The following is a 23,083-nucleotide window of genomic DNA, read 5'->3' on the forward strand; positions in this document are numbered from 1 at the left end:
AGTGAGGTTACCGTAAAGCACCTGCAAGACTTCGATAGAGTGTTGGATCATGAAACTTAGGTCCAGAGTCTGCACTGAGTTTGGATAGAGTATCCACTGGAGTTGCTGCATGTTTAAAACTGACCATACCTACGGCTCTACAATTTTCTGGGCATTTTTTTGCTGAGAAAGAAACAAATATGAAGGAGTACGAGTAACAGCAATACCCAAAAAATAGTTCAAAGGACCTAAGTCAGTCATCGGAAAACCATTCCCTAAGTGAGAAATAATATTCTGGCGTAGCCGATCAAAAGAAGTGACCAACACAATATCGTAAACATATAGTAGCAAATATGCCATATCATTCCCGTGCCAAAAAATGAATAAAGAATTGTCACTCTTAGCAATGACAAACCCCATCTGCAAAAGATAATTAGCAAATTGATGATACCAAGCTTGTGGAGCTCGTTTTAGGCCATAAAGAGCCTTGCAAAGTCTGCAAACATAACCTGAAAATCGCTTGCCAACAAACTCGGGGGGTTGATGCATATAAACACACTTATTCAAATCACCATGTAAAAAGGCATTTTTAACATCAAGCTGGTGAATAGACCAATTACGAGCCATAGCCAAACTCAACACTTTTTGAATAGTGGCCGGTTTGACAACCGAGATAAACATTTCATCGCAGTCAATACCTTCAACGTGTGACCTGCCATCACAAACTAGACGAGATTTGTGTCTTTCAAGATCACCATTAGCATTCAATTTATGTCAAAATAACAACATACAATTGACAATATTCACCCCCGTTGGCCTAGGAACCAAATCCCATGTCCCTGTTTCAATTAAAGCACCATAATCATCACACATCGCTGCATTCCAATTCGGGTCAGAAAGAGCTTGTTTGTGATGTTTAGGTAAGGGAGAACAGTCCATGGTTGTGCTAGGATTGGAAATTGTTAAGCCATATTTAGGATTAGGTTTGAAAATCCCATGCTTGGATCAAGTTTGCATCTGTTGGGAATTTAGAGGTGGTCTAGTTAGTGTAATTGGCGTGAGGCCACCAAGGGGAGGAGGAGTATATGTGTTTAGGCTTGTAGGTGAAGTAGGAGAAGGTTGGATGGGTGAGTTGGGATTTAAATCTGGTAGGGCCGAGAGAGAAACAGCAGGCGCTGGGTGTGCGATGGGCTAGGCTTGCTGAGCGTCTGGCTAGGGCGAGGAGAAACCAGCAGGCGCTGGGTTATTGTGGGGCAGAAGAGACCGCAGGCCTGTTGCGGCAGTCTGGGTTGGGTCGCGGTTCTCCTGCGGTGTGGGCTGCCTATGAGGTATGTGTGTGATGTTTTGAAGCTTAAACAAGGGGGATGGATCACTATTACCCAAAAAATCATAATTGGATTAGCGAAATTGTGTGATGTGTCGATATGGAAAAGTATGTTCATCAAAGGTGACATGACGCGAGATTTTAATGTTATTAGTTGAGAGAACTAAGCACTTGTAGCCCCTATGTTCGGAAGGATACCCAAGGAATACACAAGGTATGGATCAGGGTGATAACTTGTGTTTGGCCGTGGCAGAGAGGTTAGGAAAACAGAGACACCCGAAAACTCGAAGGTGAGTGTAGGATGGGACAATGCCAAATAAAGCTTGGGCAGAAGTAAGTTTGTTGAGAGTTTTGGTAGGCATAAGGTTTAACAAATAAGTGGTTGTTTCATGGGCATGACTCTAAAATGGAGGTGGGAGAGAAGCATGAAATAGGAGTGTACGTTTAATATTATTAATCGTACGAATCATGCGTTCGGCTTTGCCATTTTGCGATGATGTATGTGGACATGAAAGCGAAAAACCAATCCATTTTTGACATAGAAAAGTTTGAAAGAGTCATTATCAAATTTGCAACCATGGTCACTTTGAAACGACTTAATGGGATGCTCAAATTGAGTAAGCACATATTGTCAAAAATTAAGAAAGGTTTGAAAGGCTTGAGACTTGTAAACAAGTGGAATGGTCCACACATAATGAGTGTAATCATCTAATAACACTAAATAGTATTTATGACCTTTATCACTACGAATGGGAGAAGTCCACAAATCAGCATGAATAATATCAAACGCAGAAAAGGTACTACTATTGTATGGAATATTTCAAGCATTACCCCTAGCTTGAACCCCACTGTGATCATACACTAAAGTACGGTGGCGTCCAAAGGGAAAGAAGATAGAGCAAAAGAGTCGCCAACAAGTTTTAGGAACTTGTAAACCGTTCACGAGGTGAAGGTTACACCCATTAACGTTCCAGGAGATCATTAACTCCAATAGGTCTGGAAACATGACTAGTAGTTCGGGGATGAAGGTACAAATCCAACCTAAAAGAGATTGAACTTGCCCTAATAATAGGCCTTTACTTTATTCTGATCGTATTCATGTGCGCTTTCTGACTAACATGCAATCAATAGGTTTACCCTAAACCTGTTTATCTATGTTGGTTGAATATTAATGCACAAATAAACTATTATTGGCGATCACTTGAATTATAATCATATTAACCTAAACAAGATTATTAATTATCTTATTAAGCGTGATTACTAGTACCAATTCCCTTTAAACATGCATAAAAGATGTGATCAAGCAATAACAATAAATATATATTAAGCAACATAATAAATCATCATAACAATAATTATGATCATAATTGAAATAACAATCATAATAATTAAAATAATCATGTTAAAGCATAATAATAGCAAGATCCTAGGCATGATACTAACAAGATTAATAACAAACCCTAGCATGTCACTAAACAATAAAAATCAAATCTTTAGCCCTAACATGATACTAACAAAAATATTAGGAAGAGAACATAGGAAGCATACTTTTAATCATACTTGATATTAGGAATTTTTAGTTGTTACCCTAAAAGTGATACTAGGAAGATCAAAACACCCTAACATGACACTAGGAATCATAATAACAACCTAAACATGATTTCTATATCATAATAACAATGAAAACCATTAAAGCACTTACTTGGATGCCTCGTATCTCTTTCTAATAACAAAATACACACGTTAGTAACGTCAAGGAAAATAATAAATAATATAATTAAATTAAATAATTGAAAGAGAGATTAAGAAATTTTAGACTAGATTTGGGTCCAAACCCTCAGAAATCAAAACCTTTCACGTCTAGGGCGAAGGCAACTTCAAACTTAGCTAGGTGTATCTAGTGCTAATGTATGAGGAATTGTGTTTGTAAAAAGCTAGGCTTAGAAAGAGAGAGAGAATCAAGAACTTCTTGATGTGATTTGGTGATTTAAAAAGGGGAGATATGACCTCTATTCATAGAGAAAAAAGAGAGTCGAAGAATAAGAAAAGAATCCGAATTCGAATCGAAATAAAACTCGATGGACAACAGTTTTTGCGGATTTTGTTTTTATCATATCTTTTGATCTAGAAGTCCAAATAAGGCATATAATATGTCGTTTGGAAAGCTCTTAAAATATAATTTCCAACCCAATTAGAATCAGATTAAAATCTTTTGTAGATAAAAAGATATGGCCGAGATAGTAGGACGGTGTCAGTTTTGGATAGAGTTTTGTATTTCATTCATATCTTTTTCGTTATAACTCGGATTTAATATTATAATATATATCATTGAAAAGATAATTTCAAGATCTATCCAGCCATATAAGATTTGGATAAATATTATGAGGCACGAAAATAATATCTAACTGTCTTTGAACATCTTTAAATTCGAATAGAATTAGGATTTAAGAAAAAGGAAAGTTTTTATTTAACTCAAATTCTTTAATCTTATCTTTTCAAAAAGGATAATTAAGATATTTTAGAAACTTATAGAAGATTCTAATTAATTTTAATTATTTTAGAAATAGGATTAAACCTTTGGACCATCCACATGATCATTGGGTCGTAGGTAAAATCCGGTTTGGGCCTAGTTTAGTATTTTGGCCATAACTTCCTCATTATTCATCGGAATTGGGCTTATAATATATCGTTGAAAAGGTCTTTTCAAACCCCATCCAACTACACTATTATTGGACCCATATCATGGACCAAACTAAATTGTAATGCACGTTTTTCAAAAATAGGGTAAGAAAAAAATATTTTCAAAAACAGAAAGTTGAGATATTTTAATAAAAACATCCTCATCACTAGAATTTTCACACTTTTGCTTTGTTCGATAATCAAATGACATGAAAGGTATTCATCACTGGGTTTTGTTTTGGGGAGACACAAATGGGTGTCTACAACTATTAGAATTATTAAAAGGAAAACGAACATGTTTTCCTAATTGAAAACCTACGCATAAATTGGAGTCTTGCTCCTTATTACAATCTATGAAATTTTTACTCCTAAGAAAGCTTAAAGTGGGTGCTTCGGGATGGCCTAGCCGGCTGTGCCATGTGGATGCAGATAAGGTAGTGAGCGATGTGGCTAGACAGGTGGATGGGTGTTTGTGACTAGATAGAGATCCATATATTATTATATCTGGCTAGAATTATCCTCGCTTGTAGATCCTTCACAGAAAAACCACTAGTATCAAATTTTATAGACACAGAGTTATCATTGGTAAATTTATGAACAGAAATTAGATTTTTAATAATTTGGGGAGCTAAATAAACATCATGAAGGGCAAAGGATCTATTAGCTATGCCAGAGTGACCATAACTCGTAATTGGAATGCGATGACCGTTTCCCATCACCTGAATATGATTATTTGTGCTTAAATTAAAAAGGGGTAAGTGATTACCAGCATTATTAGTCATGTGGGAAGTCGCACCGGAATCCATATACCAAGCCGATTCATAGCTCTGTATCCCAACGTAGCAAAGGCGTTTCCGAGTTCCGTGGGTGTTATAGCCGAATTGGAGTTCGAGCCTTAAGCATAGTACGGTTGCTAAATATGCTGGTAGTTGTATGTTGTTGGGCTTGGCGCTACATGATAAGCAGCAAGGGGCCTAGTAGCTTGTGGAGCAGGATACCCAGGCTGTTGTACGGGCCACTACTGCTGAGGGTATGGGTATGGGAATGGGGCTTGGCCCCATTGTGGTGCCCTTGGCTAGGCTTGAGGGTGCTGCGGTGGACTAGCCCATTGAGGTTGGCCCCATTGTGGCACCCCTTGCTGCTGCTTGGGTTGCTGCTGTTGTTTTGGGCCTCTACCACACCCTCTGCCACGGCCACGACCGTGTGGCCACGACCACCTGAGCCACCATCACGACCTGTTGACTACGCCTACTGTTGTTGGGAAGAAGAAGCAGCGGCTTGCTATGTGGGACTGCTGGATTGCGCCACAAAGTACGAAGAAGCAAGAGTCGAGATCTTACGGTTTCAGACAGAGGTAATGGTTCCGTTTGTTGAATCATAGCAGCCACTATGTCGACATCAGTATTGATGAGCCCCGAAACCAAGTGAATCACTAACTTTTGCTCCGACACCGGTTGATCAACATTGGCCATATGATCTTTTAAATTCTTCAATTTGCGACAATATGAAGAAATATCTAGAAAATTTTAGAGATGCAAGGCATTGAATTGGTTTTCAAGATAGACGACTCTAGTAGTTTTATTGACTTGAAAAATTGCCTTGAGCTTGTCCCAAATTTGTTGAGCTGTAGCCCCTTTTTCTATAATTGTTTCAAGAAAATCCTTAGAGATTGTGCCATAAATCCAGTTCTTAACAATGGAGTCAAGTCGTTTCAACCTCTCATCCGAGATATCCGTCAGCTTAGGTGTTTTGGAGTCAATGTGATCAAGAACATTGTACGCGTGTGCATAACACTCAAATAATTCAACCCAATTAGAATATTGGACTTTCTCTCGATCAAGAATAAGAGAAATAACATTCTTGATATTATTAACATCTAAAGCAGGGTGATAATCATAAGAAGAGGATGAAGATGTGTCGTCGTCTTTGCCCATGGTGGCAGTAATAAGGTAGGCGCACCAAATTAAAACAAAAAAGGAATTAGGAAAAGGAATTAATTGATAAAAAAATCATTTTATGTAGTGGAAAAAATTGCAGGTACACTAAAGAAAGAATTGCCGTGGAAGGAAGACAAAGATGGCACTTAAAAAATTTAAATTGCGGAAGCTAGATCGTAATATAAAGTTGTGATACCAAGTTGGATAATGTAAACTCTTCAAATTGGAGTGTATTCCATTGATACGTATATAAAGGTTTACAATCATGAGACGTAATCATGTTAGGAATCTCAAAAGATAATTACAAATATTCACAAAATATATCTCCTACTATAACAGAATTACTAGAATATCTATCATATATTCTATCACTTTGATATACTCATAGTTCTCGGAATCAACTTCCTCTAGATAGTCTCCTTCTTTTACGCATATATGTCTTCTAATCTTTTAAGGGGGATGTCTAGCTCCTGGGTTTCTTTGACTAGCTTCTTCTAGCACTAGCACCATCATCTTCTTTTCAGCGATGACGATTTCTTCTTCAACTTTCCGGTTTTGGTTTTAATATCTTCTTCTATATCATGGGTTAGAGCTCCCAATCCTCTTATCCATGCCTTACTTTTTCATGGCATTTTCTTCTAAGGGTGAACAAAGCTCGCTTTTTCTCTGCACCACTTATCATACATTTGGTTTTCACTTCTAACAAGTGCTGCCTCTTAATATGTTTGTACTCAAAAGGCAATCTGGAAATCCAAAAATCCGATCCGCAACAATTTCGAATTTTAGGGTATTCGATCCGAGTTTTCATTTTTGATCGAATATCCGATTGGAAAAATCGAATATTGAATACGGATTCGGATACTGGTTTTCAAATTTTCATGTTGGATATCGGATATCCGAACTGATATCTGAAATTATATTATATAAAAAAACTAAATATTCTTAATAAAACAAAATATCAAAACACATTAGGGTCTGTTGTCATACGATTAGTTTCAATTCAGCTCCTAAAGTTAAGTTTAGTTCACTTTAATTAACCCGAGTTGCTAAATTATAGAGAGAATATGATAAATTGGATAAACTCAATCACTTGATTCATAATGAAGATGGCCATGGCCAATAAATAATACACTGTTTCCCTAACCCGTTAGAATTAGGAAATAATAAAAGATATCAAAAAGATATTATGCTAAGCATAAAATACATACTAAGCATAAAATATGGAAACTAAATATATCCAATTAATTTCCTAAAATATATCCTCCATTACCCCCCCCCTCAAGTTGGAGCATGGGGATTGTAAATGCCCAACTTGGAAAGAAGATGATCAAACTGAGACTTCCCAAGCGCCTTAGTAAAAATATCTGCAAGTTGCTCCTTAGTGGAAACATAGGAAGGAGCAATTAAGCCCTCTGTAATAGCATCACGAACAATGTGACAATCAATCTCAATGTGCTTTGTACGTTCATGAAAAACTGGATTTCGAGCTATATGTAAAGCAGCTTGATTATCACAAAACAACTTGATCGCCTTAGGGTGTTGGACACCCAAACTCAAAAGCAAGGCCTTCAACCATTTCAACTCATGTGTGGTTGAAGCCATGCAACGATACTCAGCCTCAGAAGAAGAGAAAGAGACCGTGGGTTGCTTCTTGGTTTTCCACGAAATAGGAGATTTACCAAGAAACACTAGCCAACCAGTCAACGAACGACGAGTAAGAGGACACGCCGCCCAATCTGAATCACACCAACCCTGCAAAGTCAGGTCACTATCTGCACTCAACAAAATACCCTGTCCCGGAGTACCCTTTAAATAACGAACCATCCTAAGAGCTGCTTCCCTATGCTCAATCCGAGGTTCGTGCATAAACTGTGAAAGAATATGAACCGAATATGCCAAATCTGGTCTAGTCACCGAGAGATAAATCAACCGCCCTACTAGTCTACGATAAGACTCAGGATCCTCAAGTAACTCACCACTAGCAAGACTTAGGTTGTGGTTCTGCTCCATCGAAAACCACTTGGTTTTGCACCTAATAGCCCTGCTTCAGAAACAATATCCAAGGTGTATTTTCTTTGACACAAAAACAAATCTAATTTACTACGAGCAACTTCAATGCCCAAAAAATATTTCAAAGGACCAAGGTCCTTCATCTTAAAACAATCACCAAGATAAGCTTTGAACACATTTAATGCAGCGGAATCATTCCCAGATTTAATAAGATCATCAACATAAACTAAGACATTAATCTGAACATTGCCTTTAGTGTATGTGAAAAGAGAATAATCAGAGTAAGATTGAATAAAACCGTACCCTTTCAGAGCCGTAGTGAGCTTTGCAAACCAACATCTCGGAGCTTGTTTCAACCCATACAAAGACTTTCTCAAATGTCACACCAAAGTCGAATCCGAGCTCTCAAAACCAGGAGGTAATTTCATGTACACCTCCTCTTCTAGATCACCATGTAGGAAAGCATTATGAACATCCATCTGCTGAATCTCCCAGTTTTTTGAAACTGCTATAGCAAGAAAAGCGCGAATAGTAGTCATTTTTGCAACCGGAGCAAAGGTCTCACCATAATCAATGCCTTCTCTTTGATGATTACCAAAAACAACCAAACGAGACTTGAGACGTTCAGTATCATCATTAAACAAAAATTTCGTCTTATACACCCATTGACAACCTAGAGCTTTCTTGCCGGGAGGAAGATGCTCCAATGTCCAAGTCCCATTATCTTCTAATGCCCTTATTTCTTCTTTCATAGAACTTCGCCAACCTTCGAATTCCATCGCTTCTTTAAAGGATTTTGGATCCTTTCCCAAAACAACAGCTGCAAGAAATTTGCGATAATTCACAGAAAACATGTCACAATTTATATAGTGTGCTAGAGGGTAAGGCGTACCTGAAGAAGGGATTGGAGACGGAGTGGACGGAGACGGACTTTTAGCAAAAACCGTATGTGTCACAATATCACGATGCTTAACATTTGGAAACTTTTGGCGGAAACCACGACCCAATTGTTGATTATTAGAGTCGTTCAAATCATTTAGCTCAAGAGAACCGGATTGAATAGTGGACTGATCGATCTGAAATAGCTGAATCGGGCTGCCCAAGAGGCCCAACATTCGCTGAAGACTCAGCATGAGCAATGGGCTGCTTGCCCGTGGACCCATCAGGCGATGGAAATCCATCGGTCTGGTCATAAAGTAAATCGGGCTGATGGAAAGGAGGCCCAGCGTGCGATGGGTAGTCCGTGGCTTCTGAAATTGGGATTGGGCTTGGTGAGTGAATTGCTTGCTCATCCAGTAAATCCCCAACCTCTAATTCGTCATAGATAATTTGGGAAAAATCATCATGAATATTATGTTCTTCATACTCATTATTTGCAATGTTCACAACCTCGGGACTCACAAAAGGGAAGACTTCTTCAACAAATTTCACATCCCTTGAAACAAAAAATTCTTTTGTAGCCAAATCAAACAACCTCCATCCCTGTTTACCAAACGGATATCCTACAAACACACATTTTCTACTGCGACTAGCAAATTTGTCTCCATTTGTTTTCTGATTATGAGCAAAGCATAGACATCCAAAAGTACGAAGTGCATCAAATAAGGGTGGTTTATTGAACAAAATTTCAAATGGAGTTTTATTTTGTAACAAGGGAGTGGGTGTACGATTAATTAGGTGAACAGCGACAAGAACACATTCCCCCCAAAAATAAATAGGCAAATTAGCTTGAAACCTCAAAGCTCTCCCAACTTCAAGAATGTGTTTATGTTTTCTCTCGACCCTCCCATTTTGTTGTGGAGTCCCCACACAAGAGGTTTGAAAAATAATTCCAGTAGCACTAAAATAATCACGCAAGCAATTAAATTAAGTGCCATTATCACTTTGTACAACCTTAATGATTTGAGAAAATTGTCTATCAACCATTGCAACAAATGCTAAAAACATTCGAAAAACCTCAGTTTTCTCAACCAACAAGTAAATCCAAACAACTCGAGAATAATCATCAACAATAGTCAAAAAATAACGAGCTCCGCACGAAGAAACATGTCGATACGGACCCCACAAATGACAATGTATTTTCTCAAAAATCCTAGAAGCTCTACCATCACACAAAGGAAATTTATCTCTAGGATGTTTAGCACGCATACATACCTCACACCATTTAGAAAGATTATGTTTATTGCCATTAACATGAGGGGGTAACTTAACCACTTTTTCGGAAGGATGACCCATTCGACGATGCCACAACTCCAAGGTCGACTTTACATTGTTCACATCAACATGATTCACCGAATCTGAATTGCTAAAACAGTATAGTCCGTCTCTCCTAGCTCCCGTTCCAATCAACTCCTTCGTTTGATCCTGTACAACACACGTATAAGGATTAAATTGGACAATACAATTAAGGTTATCGGTAATTTGTGACACAGAAAGCAAATTACAACTCAAATTAGGAACATAAAGAACCCCGGTTAGGATGAGCTAGTCCGACAAACGGACAGAACCAATTAAAGAAGCCAATACGGTGTCACCATTGGGAAGACCAACGGGACACTCAAAACTCTGCGTATCAAACAACCAAGATTTGTCTCCGGTTACATGATGAGTTGCCCCTGTGTCAATAATCCAAGAAGTAACGTCAAATTTTCCATTCAAACAATTGTTTGGAACATTAACATTACCAAACAACCCCGTAATTGCATTAGCGTCAGAAACCGAATACTTCCCCCCTTGGACGCAAAAATCCTCACGGCCATGATTGATAGGGGGTGATAAAAATGATGTTTCATCATCTCCAGTCATTGTATGAGTTTGTAAAAAAAAAAATTTAACCTGCTCTTGATACCATGCTAAATTATAGAGAGAATATGATAAATTGAATAAACTCAATCACTTGATTCATAATGAAGATGGCCATGACCAATAAATAATACACTGTTTCCCTAACCCGCTAGAATAAGGAAATAATAAAAGATATCAAAAAGATATTATGCTAAGCATAAAATATATACTATGCATAAAATATGGAAACTAAATATATCCATTTAATTTCCTAAAATATATCTTCCAATACGAGTTGAGCTGAGTTCAGTCAATCAGAACATGCCATTACTGTACTTATTTTTCAATCTGTCACTAAAACATTATAACCCTAAATTCCTCCCCTCTGTCTGTATGTTCAGGTCGCACCCCCCACCTTTCATAGGTTCATAGCCACCGTTCACGGCATTCAGGCCCTCACACTCTCACGGCATAAATTTCCTTCTACGCCCAGCCACCCTTAATTTTATTTTTCATTTTCAATCGTCTTCTACTCGCATTTGCTTTGCAAATTAAATCGCCATTCTTTTCGACCTTAATCTCCATTATGTAAGTTGATATCATTGTTTTGAGGTTTTTGTTGGTTTGCTTGTAAATGTAGATGTTAATATAGTGATTATATTATATCTTACTTGTTGTGAATTTTGATTTGATATACGAATAACGTTCTATTTGTTGGGAATTTCGATTTTTTGTTGGATTTTCGATGTGCTAGTATTTGTTTGGGATTTCGACCAGATTTTTTTTATACCTAGTTGTGTTAATTTTTGGTTTTCTATTTGGGAATTTCGATTTTTTTATCAGATTTTCTAGTTAAGTTTATTTTTTTTTTATTTTTTATTTTTTAGAAGAAGTTAAATTATAATAATAAGGTTAATTTAAGTATTCTGTTTGGGGAAGTCAGATTTTTTTTTTTTTTTTTTTTTTTTTTTTTTTTTTTTTTTTGCAAATGTGTGTGAATAATTGCAGGTCAATGGATGAAGCACTTGATCTGATAAGTGAGAGTGTCACTCCTTCAAATGAGGAAGGTGCACAAATTCTAGAAAATCAAACTCCACATTCATAAACAGAAGTTCTAGAAGTTCCTAATCCAAATAAAAGACCAAACGAAGAAGCTGTTTCAAGTATTGTAATGCACTACTCCGTGCCTTTTTTACCTTCCTATTTGTAAAATTACACGGGAATTAAGAAATTTGAAATAAAACAAATAACAATAAAATAAAGTACAATGAGAATTATAACACATTAGTTGATGTCTTTGAGTAAAACAAAGATCGAATAATATTTATTATACACATGTCATCAATCCTTTGAAAAGAAAAGGACATATAACATTTTTTGGTGGAAAAAAAGGGCCAATCATATTCATCTTAATTGATTCACATGAATTCAAAAAATAAGAGTGAGAATTAGAAAATAAGAGTGAGAAAATAGAGAAAACATTAATTACAAAACATAAAAACAGGGATAATTTGGGATATTTGGTAAAAAATTATTTACTAAAAACGGAAAGTAAAAATATAATTTTGCAATACCCAAAAAGAAAAGTAGGAATGTAAAAAAGGGATGGAGGGAATAAGACACTAATACTATTGTTTAATACTTTGAGGAGTTGTATGTCAAGTTGTCAATTACTATTTGATGGTCTTTTGATAATTTAATTTTTAAAAAAAGACTACTACAATGCTCACATATATTGTACAGGGCTACAGGCTTAATGATACAAAATCAATAAAATTAATGAGATTTATAAGATAAGCATAATCAGTTTTTTTTAATAATATTGGATAATGGATATCCGAAATATCAAATCTGATATTCGAAATTTTCGATTGGATTCGGATATCAATTTTAGATGTCCGAAGCTTTGGATATCCGATCCGTGAAAAGACCTATGTAATATGGATTAATGTTTTGAATATCTGTTGTCTATCCTTGTTAGGCCCTACTTCCACTAGTAGAAAATAGTTAATGGAAAGCCCCAAATGACAAGCGGTTATGCAATTCCACTTCCAAAATTATAAATGGGAAGCGGTTTGGGGTGAACCGCTTGCAAAAGCCCCAAATGACAAGCGGTTCGTACCGTGAACCGCTTGCCTTTTTTTTTTAAAAAAAAAAAAAAAAACCCATTTTATAAACCAATCTCACGCCCCTTTTCTCCACTCTCATCACTCCACCCATTCTCTCTCCTCTCTTTCTTAGTTCTCACTCTCCTCTCTCAATCTCTTTCGTTCTCCCTCCTCCCTCCATTTCTCACTCCCTTCATTTCACTCTCCTATCTCAATCTCCATTTCTCACCCTCCTCGACCAAAACTCGCATAAATTTCGAATAAATTCGATCAAAAACCATAATTTTTACTAAAATTCTGAGCAACTTTGGAGTAAAATTTTGAGCAAATTTGTGCAAATCGTGTGGGTTTTTAAGTTTTTAGGTCAAATTTGATCTAGAGTTTTCATGGTCGAATTTGACCTTTAAAACCATATTTTTAAGTCAAAATCGGTGTTTTGCTTAGGTGGGTTGCTGGTTACAGAGGGTGGAGGTGTGGGGTGGTGGGTGGGTTACGATTTGGCTGGAGATGTGGGTTTTGTTTGGGTGGGTTAAGGAGGGTGGAGGTGTGGGGTGCTGGCTGGGTACGGGTGGGTTAGGGTTAGGGAATCTGGTGTTGGTGGGGGTCGTGGTGGGTGGTGGTGTTGGTATTGGTGGGGGTCATGGTGGGTCGTGGTGGGCCGGTTGAGCTGGTGGTATGAGCTTTATTTTTTTTTTTTTTCTGAAAGTGTTTTTTATTATTTATTTTTTTGAAGCATATATATATTTTTTTTAGTAGAGCTGATTTTATTATTTGTATTATTTGTATTAATTTTATTAGTTGTATTAATTTTTTTGATGTTAATGTAATATTACAACAAATAATTAATAAAAATATTAATGTTTTTACATATGTTTGGTTTGAGTATCAATTTATGTGAAAAAAACAATTTTTTTTTATTTTATTTTGTATACCCATAATGGACAGCGGTTTGGCGCCAAAACCGCTGCCCTTTCTCTAGTAATGACAAGCGATTTTGAACCGCTTGCCATTTAATTAGCTAATGGCAAGCCCCTTAAGCCCATGCGGTTCAAAACCGTTTGGAATTAGGGGGTTTGAACCGCTTGCCATTACGTTTATTCTACTAGTGTTCACCTCAAAATAATATTAAGTGAAAATAATTTCATTTCAGTAAAAATATGTCCAATTCAATAAACATAATTTCAATTCAATAAGGAAAAATATCAATTGTCACCTCACAAGTATTACAATCCATTAATAGGGATAATTTAACACTGTACTTAACTCGACATCATACGCAATGGAATCAATCATATAGATAATCTCATAACCATCTGTGGGTTATGGGTCCACAAATAAATATACTCTTTGATAAATATATTCCTTTAAAATAATACAACTCCTAGGCTAAAAACTTCTAGAAATAAAAGTAATCTGTTTTTCTTGGCTCCGATTTTGTAGTTCCTCAACAGTATAAACTCCTTTAATCACTTTTCCTTTCAATAACTCGAGCTCCGTCATCATTATCCCTGTAATTATCCATAAAAAATAGAAAACAAAGAAAACTCCTGGCTCCGATTTTGTAGTTCCTCAACAGTATAAACTCCTAATCACTTTTCCTTTGAATAACTCGAGCTCCGTCGTCATTATCCCTGTAATTATCCATAAAAAATAGAAAACAGAGAAAACACAGGAAAAATCCAAAAATGAGTGGAAAACTCAATAACATTACTCTAGCCCGTAAAAACAATTTTAGGAGTTATCATACATACATAGTTGTTCAGAAATAATCTAACATCATAATTTTTAAAAGTTGTGTCGGCAAGGATCATTCCCTTTACGTAAGATCATAGGTGTAGGGAATATTTCAAGTATTACCCCAAACTTAAACCCCACTATAATCACAGACTTAAACATGGTAGCGTCCAAAGGGAAGGAAGCTAGAGCAAAAGAGTCGCCAACAGGTTTTAGGAACTTGTAAACCATTCACAGGGTGAAGGTTACACCCCTTAACGATCCAGGAGATCGTTAACTCCAATAGGTCTGGAACCATGACTAGAAGTTCGAGGACGAAGGTACAAATCCAACCTAAAAGAGATTGAACCTGCCCTAATAATACGCCTCTACTTTATTCTTCTAGTATTCATGTGCGCTTTCTGACTAACATGCAATCAATAGGTTTACCCTAAACCTATTTAGTATATGTTGGTTTAATATTAATGCACAAACAATACTATTATTGGCGATCACTTGAATTATAATCAAATTAACCCTAAACAAGATTATTAATTATCTTATTAAGCATGATTACAAGTACCAATTCCCTTTAAACATGCATAAAAGGCGTGATCAAGCAATAACAATAAATATATATATCAAGGAACATAACAATCATCATAAAATTATAATCATAAATCATAAATATAACCCTAATCACGTTAAAGCATAATAATAATAACAAGATCCTAGACATGATACTAACAAGAATAATAACAAATCCTAGCATGTCACTAAACATAAAAATCAAAGCTTTAGCCCTAACATGATAATAACATGCTATTAGGAAAGAAAATAGGAAGCATTCTTTTAATCATACTTGATATTAGGAATTTTTAGTTGTTACCCTAAACATGATATTAGAAAGCAATAAAATATTTTAACATGATACTAGGAATCAAAATAACAATCTAAACATGATTTCTATATCATAATATCAATTAAACAATTAAACCACTTACTTGGATGCCTCGTATCTCTTTCTAATAACAAAATACACACGTTAGTAACTTCAAGGAAAATAATAAAATTAATAATTAAATTAAATAATTGAAAGAAAGAATTAGAAAGTTTAGACTAGATTTGAGACCAAACCCTCAGAAATCAAATATTTCACGTCTTAGGCAAAGGCAACTTCGAATTATGCTAGGTGTATCTAGATCTTGTGAATGCGGAATTTTGTTTGAGAAAAGCTAGTTTAGAAAAGAAAGAGAGATAGAGTATCAAGAATTTTTTTTATGAGAGTTGGTGAGAGAGAGAATTAGAGAGAATTGATAGGAATTGATAGGGAGTTGATGATTGAAAACGGAGGTTTTAAGAGGCTATTTATAGAGAAAATCGGCCGAATATGATAAAAAACGAATTAGAGTTTCAAAAAAAATAAAACACGACGCTGTCGCCAAACACGCGCCTGTTGCTAGACGACAGGGCTGTCGTTAGACGCCAGGTCTGTCGCCAGGCGACAGACGTGTCGTATAGCGCTGCAAACCAGTTTTCCATGTGTTTTCTTATTTTGATAAAATTTAAGGATACGAGAGGGTAAAATTGTATTTTCCTTAAAAACACTTCTTTTATTCTAATTAAAACTTTTAAAAGTCAATTTATCAATGCTAATCAAATTAGGATTCAAAAGAACCTTCTAGAAGATTCTAGAAGACTATAATCAATTCTAATTGCATTAGGAATGATAAATCAATAATAGGCCCTCCTCTAGATCATTGCGCTGCATATAACAATCAAACCGGGCCCAGTTTAGTAATTTAGCCATAACTTCCTAATTATTCATTGAAATTGGGCTTATAATTTTTCAAGATCTAGACTTACCTAGCATAATTCGAATTGTTTCGTTGAATAATTGTTTGTGAATAATGAGGAAGTAACACCAAGCATAATTGTTTGTGAATGCGAAATTAAATAATTGAATATATCGTTGGAAAGTTCTTTTCAAACCCGACCCAACTACACTATTATTAGACCCTTGACATGGACCAAACTTAACTGGATTGACTGTTTTCTTAAAATAGGTTTTCAAAAACAGAGAGAAAGAAATAAAATAAAAACCAACCGCAACACTAGACTTTCCACACTTTCACTTCATTCGATTATGATTCGACGTGGAAAGTACTCATTACTGGGTTTGGTTTTGGAGAGACACAAACGGGTGTCCACAATAGGTAAGTACAAGTTTTGTACATAACATAACTTTAATTTGTGTGGGAATGTTTCCCCCTTTCATTAACATACTTTCCTCCACCTGTAACTCGCCTATTTTCCACGTTTAGTTCACTTTCCAATGCTGACAAAAGTTACACCTGTCGTATCATATAAAATCATTTCAAAACAACTTTACACTTCATATAAATTCATAGCACATTGGCACATTTCATAATCATTCATTCGTAACACTTAAATAAGATAATCACTGTCATTAAAAATTTAACATGGGTATGATATTTCCTACTATCAGGGGAAGCCAGTACTCCTTACAGGGGAAGCCATTACGAGTGTAACTTTAATGGCCTGTTATTGTATCACGTGTATGCCTGTATGATATGTTTGACATGTTATGATTTAAAAGCATGGTATGTGCAAATGACATGACATGACCTTTTATATCCTTGTATAAATTACTTGCGAGATGATAAACATGTTTATTGATGTATTTCAACCTTATGATTTATATGAATGATTTTATATATACACAATGTTCTATTGGTTTGTGGATCTCTCGAAAGTATGTTAGTAATATGTGAATAACTTATTAAAAGATACATAGCTTAATAAATGAAAGTGAAAGACCTAGTCCGTCCGACAGTATATGTTATGTTTTGGTCATGCAATGCATGTACCCATGGGCACTAGCCCAACTATGTTGAGCACCTGCTCTATGTTATGGGAACCGGCCCATCGCGAAAGACGTTCTGCCATGTCATACTGTTCAGCGACTAGCATGTCCACCAAAAGATAATGCATACATGAATTCTATTAAAGGACTTTATGAGAACTCACAAGGATATTGTATTGATAATATTACAATATGCCGAAATGTATGATTGATTGTAAAGTGTCTTGCCATTTTACAAGATGTTATGAATGACTGTTGTTCTTGCTATTCTATTAACATATGAGAATCGCAAACATGATCTATTATGATGAAGCAATGGCTTCCCTTGAAAGGATTAAAGACTTTCCCTGATAGTAGGAAATGTCCTACACTTGTTAAATGTTTAATGATTGTGAATATTTTATTTAAGTGTTACGAATGAATGATTATGAAATGTGCCAATGTGCTATGAATTTATATGAAGTATAAAGCAATTCTGAAATGATTTAATATGATACGATAGATGTTACTTTTGTCGGCATTGGAAAATGAACTGAACATGGTAAATGGGTAAGTTACAGGTGGAGGAAGGTATGTTAATGAAAAAGGGAATTAATCCCACACGAATGAAAGTTATGTTATGTTCAAAACCTGTACTTACCTATGATCTTATGTAAAGGGAATGATCCTTGGCGACACAACTTTTAAAAAATAATGATGTTAGATTATTTCTGAACGACAATGTATGTATGATATATGCTCAAATGATTTTGAAAGAAAACCTGGTTTTAAGGGCTAGAGTAATGTTACTGAGTTTTCCACTCATTTTTGGATTTACATGTGTTTTCTCTGTTTTCTAGTTTATATGGATGATTAAATAGTTCCTCAACAGTATAAACTCCTTTAATCACTTTTCCTTTTACTAACTCGAGCTCTATCATCATTATACATTATGATAAAAAATAGAAATAGAGAAAGCCCAGGAATTCCAAAAAAGAGTGGAAAACTCAGTAACATTACTTTAGCCTATAAAAATAGTTTTCTTTCAAAATCACTTGAGCATATATCATACATACATAGTTGTTCATAAATAATCTAACAACATTATTTTAAAAGTTGTGTCGGCAAGGATCATTCCCTTTATGTAAGATCATAAGTAAGTACAGGTTTTGGACATAACATAACTTTCATTTGTGTGGGAATGTTTCCCCCTTTCATTAACATACTCTCCTCCACCTGTAACTCGCCTATTTTCCACGTTCAGTTCACTTTCCAATGTCAAAAAAAGTTACATCTATCGTATCATATTAAATCATTTCTAAACAACTTTATACTTTATAAAAATTCATAGCACATTACACACATTTCGTAACACTTAATAAAATAATCACAATCATTAAACATTTTAAAAAGAATAGTGTCCTTCGAACAAGTGTATTATTCTGATAGTGGGTTAAGAATTATTAGAAAGCTAATATATTCAGTAAGGTTAAGTGATTGGAATGCCTAGGTGGAGGCCGCTTCCAATCAGTAATATTAATGTATAATTAATATTACAGCTTAATCTTGACTGAACCCTTTGGGGTCACACCCAAGCAATGAAGGAACCGACTCGACGAAATAATTCGGAAGAAATTAATGAGTCGCCCGAGTAATAAATATTTATATGTCGGAAATTCGAGCTTGGAGCGTCGAAACCGAGCGTTGGAGAATCTCAAATGTCGAGCCAAAATTTAGGATTTGGTGAGACGGGAAAATACTTCAAGTAACAAGTAAAATCCTAGCCACGCGAAAATCTAGGAAAGCGCGCCAAATAGGAGCGTGCCACGTGGCAGCACACATGGCAAAACGCTATGTGGCAGCACGTGTGGCAGCCACGTTGGCAACCGCCATGTTGGCACCTACCTAGTGGCAACGCGCCATGGTGGCAGCACATGTTGCAAGGGCCGTGGGACCCGGGTGATGGGTCATGGACACGGGCCAAAAGAAAGTGGCCCAACTGAACCCAACTTCGGGCTCAAGGTTGGGTGACACGTGGTTAGTTCACAATGCATGTGAAATGACTTGGGGACCAAGTGAGAAAGTGGTCCTCACCTAACCATGTGACACTTGTTACTTGTTCATTGGTTTATTTAACTAAGGGTTGAATTCATCAATCTTTCCATATGGGATCTTTTTGTGAAAAAAAAGTCCCACATTAAAAGATGAGTGGAATCCACAAGCTATCCTTCCTTATAAATAGCCAAAGCAATGCTTGAGAATTCTTTGCTTGATTAGGAGTTCAATAGAGCATTGCATTTGCAAAAACTCTTGAACTCATATAATAATCGGGTTTTGGTCAGACCTCGCTTTCCTCGAGGTAACGGACCTAAAAGTTGGTAGTAGTTTTTGCGGGTGGATCTCCGTCGGAGGCTCTCTTGTTTTGGGGGCTAAGCTTTCAAGTAAGAGCCCATTCGGTCGGGCGAAGCACGCTCCAAATGGTAAACTTTTTATCTTAATCTTGTGTTTAATTTAAATATGTTTATGGTTTTGTCTATTGCGAGTGCGGTCTTGTTTTCGAGTTTGTTTCCGCGTTGAGTTGGACTCACCAAACCCCAACACATTTAATAGGGGCATAGCATAACAGATCACGTACACATAATTTATAAATTAATAAAAAAAAACTAGAAATACCTATCGTTCATAGCATTCTTATCACCTTGTATGATGGTAGGACATCTTTATGAACGATCGTACATATAAGTATATCCTAAAACTCATCAATAGAATATCCTTGTGAGTTTTCATAAGTCCTTTAATAGAATTCAAGAAAAAAGCTATAGCTTCTCTCCCTAGAAAACCCCCAACCTTATCTCCCCACCGCTTCCTCTGTTTTCATCCCTTGCTCGCCAGTGATCGGCACCCTTCTCCTTGCCATCACCGGAGAGTTTTAGTCTTCTTTACTAGCTTTAATTTGATTTATTTTTTAGGTGTTTGTTTGGGAATTGGAAACAAGGAGTTTCCATAGCAAATTTGTCCGTCTATTTCATCGATGGTTCTCGCTTTTTGGTGCCGTTAAGTGGTTTAGCTTCTTCTCCAACGAAACAAGGAGCCAAGGCTCGTCTTAATGCCACCGGCAAAAGGAATTCTGTTAATCGTTTCCCAACGGTAAAGGTGAAGTTAAGGTTAGGGTTTTCTCGCCTAATCGAAGTCTGATTCAGGTAAGACGGCTTCCTTACGCTGGCCTTGACGGTTGATCAAAATTATTCGGGTGTGTTTTCGCTGGTGAGGTAGTATTGTGGCTCAATTGGTCACTCCCCTCGGCATTCCTTTTCCTTGTTCTAGTTAGTTTAGCCTTAATTCTCTTGGTTAGTTCTTTGTTTTGCCTTGTTCATGTTCTCTTAGTTTCATGTTGTGTTTGTTTAGTTTATTTTCCTTAATAAGTGTGGTAATTAGTCTTCTTATAGTTGGAGTTCTTTTGTTTGAGGTTGTAGTTGGCTGCGCATGGTTTGGGTTGTATGTTTTTGCTTCTTAGTATACTCCTTGGTGGATACAGGGGCGAAGGAAGGTAGTTTGGGGTTTTGCTGTTCAAACTTGATAGGTGCTTGTCCTTTGGTTTACTACACAAAAGTTATGTTTCTGGTTTTCGTGTTGGGATGTTTATGTTTTTTCCTCTAACGGGTTAGATTTTTGGGAAAGGGTTTTAGCCTATTTCATTTTGTAGATTTGTAAGGTTTAGAATGTAGGGTGTTTATGGGTAGTGTTATAGTAGTGGTTTGTGGAAGAACGCAACTCTGTGTTTCTTGGTCTGTGATTGAGTGTATGAGGGTCGCGAGGGAATTAACAAGGAAAGGTAATTTTCTTTTTCAGTTTGCAATGATCTTTAAAGTCATTGCTTTTAAAAATTTCTATCTGAAAGAGGCTCCCCTTACACAATGATTAGGGGTTCATAGCGCTCTAATGAATTTGTTTCTTATCCCATTCGAGGAGGATAGACGAATTGTACCCTTTCTAATGGCACTGAGTCACAAGGAAATGTGACTCAAGTTGTAGTAATGAGAAAAGAATCCCACTTGACTATAGGTTATTGGGATTGCTCATATTGTGAGCATCAAGTCTTGCTCATAAGTTTCTCTCAATCAGGCCATGGATTCTCGTTCTCTTTGTTTTTCCCATGTTTTGTCAAGCTTTATTGGTGTCCTTTGGTTCCATTTCAAGTTTTCTACCCCAACCTCTACACTATCTCCTTCTTCAGTGCAGCCAGCAGGTGTTATGGGTCGATGTCAAGGCATACCACAGGTGTCGTTTGTTTTGACAGGTTTTACCACTGCCGTTTATGGATTTCGTCCAACAATCAGGCCTCCATCAAGTGCAAAAGCCACATTTTACAAGTGTTTGTTTTGTTTCAGTTTAGTTTGTATGAGTTAGAGTTTAGTGTATGTGTGGTGTTTAATTTCCTTTTACTTAGTTTAGCTTGTAATCTTGTTTTTTAATTAATAGATCTCTATGTCAAAAAAAGAAAAAAAAAACTTACACCCCATCCAACACTAATTTGGAGAGAATGTAAATAGGCCCAATATACATGTAAAGACATAAAAAAAATTTCATTAATGATGTTCTACCAACCAAAGACAATGAGTTTACGTTCATTAAGGAGAGAATTTTTAAGAAATTTTTAAAGCATATCCATGTGGAAATTTCACACAAGTTAAAAAATTACATAAATCTCTCTTTTTATCCAAAGATAATGTATGAGGAGCTGGAGGTAGCTCTTTTGATTTATCAGGATGTGTTATAGGGTGTGTAGACACCTAAAAATGTCTCCCCAAAACCAAACCCGATGATGAACAATTTTTCACTGCCATTACTGGTCGGGTTCAGTAATTAATCCCGAGAGTGCTCAAAAAATCGTATTTAATTAAATTCAGTTTTTAATAGTCCATGGATCAGTCTTGAATCTTGATGTTTAGTCAAAGCATAGTTTATTTTTAATTTAGGCCCAATCCTTTTTTATTTATTTTATTTATTACTTTGGCCCAATCCTTTTTTATTTATTTTATTTATTATTTTGGCCCAATTAATAAATAATAAATCAAAAATGGCCCGAAATTATCAATCGACACTTAAAAAGGCTAAACAGAATTAGGGAAAAAATGTATTAAGACGGAAAAATGGATGCAGAGTTTGCCGCGTCACGGCAAAATGCACCGCGTCACGGGGCTCAATGCCGCGGCACGATGTGAATTCCCGTGACACGGTGCCAGTGTTGTGATACGGGGCACCTCCGTGTCCTTTCCGCGTAAACCCTTCACGCGTTTTATCTCCCGTAACCTAAATATTTCCCGCGTCACACAATATTCCCCCGTGTCACGGGATTTTCCGCCGTGTCACGGAAATGCTTGTCGTGTCACGGCATGCTCTGCCGTGTCGCGACATTATTTTTAGGGTTTTTATCTTTTTAGGGTTCCATGTGTTCCCTCTGCTCATTTTCCCTATAAATACCCCCTCATTTCTGATGTATGGGACATCAATTAACTCTTTTTCTCTCTTCTATGCTCTAGCCTAAACACGAGCCTACCCTTCTTCTTTCAAAATTCCCTCTTCAAGCACTCCAAGGAGTCCATACTTTACTCGAGGTTCTGTCCTTAAACCAAGGCGTGAAAGGTAGAACTGTTTGAGGGTTTGGCCCCGAATCAACTCTATT

The sequence above is a fragment of the Chenopodium album genome, chromosome 7 (genome assembly GCF_948465745.1).
Source record: "Chenopodium album chromosome 7, dcCheAlbu1.1, whole genome shotgun sequence".
NCBI lineage: Eukaryota > Viridiplantae > Streptophyta > Magnoliopsida > Caryophyllales > Amaranthaceae > Chenopodium > Chenopodium album.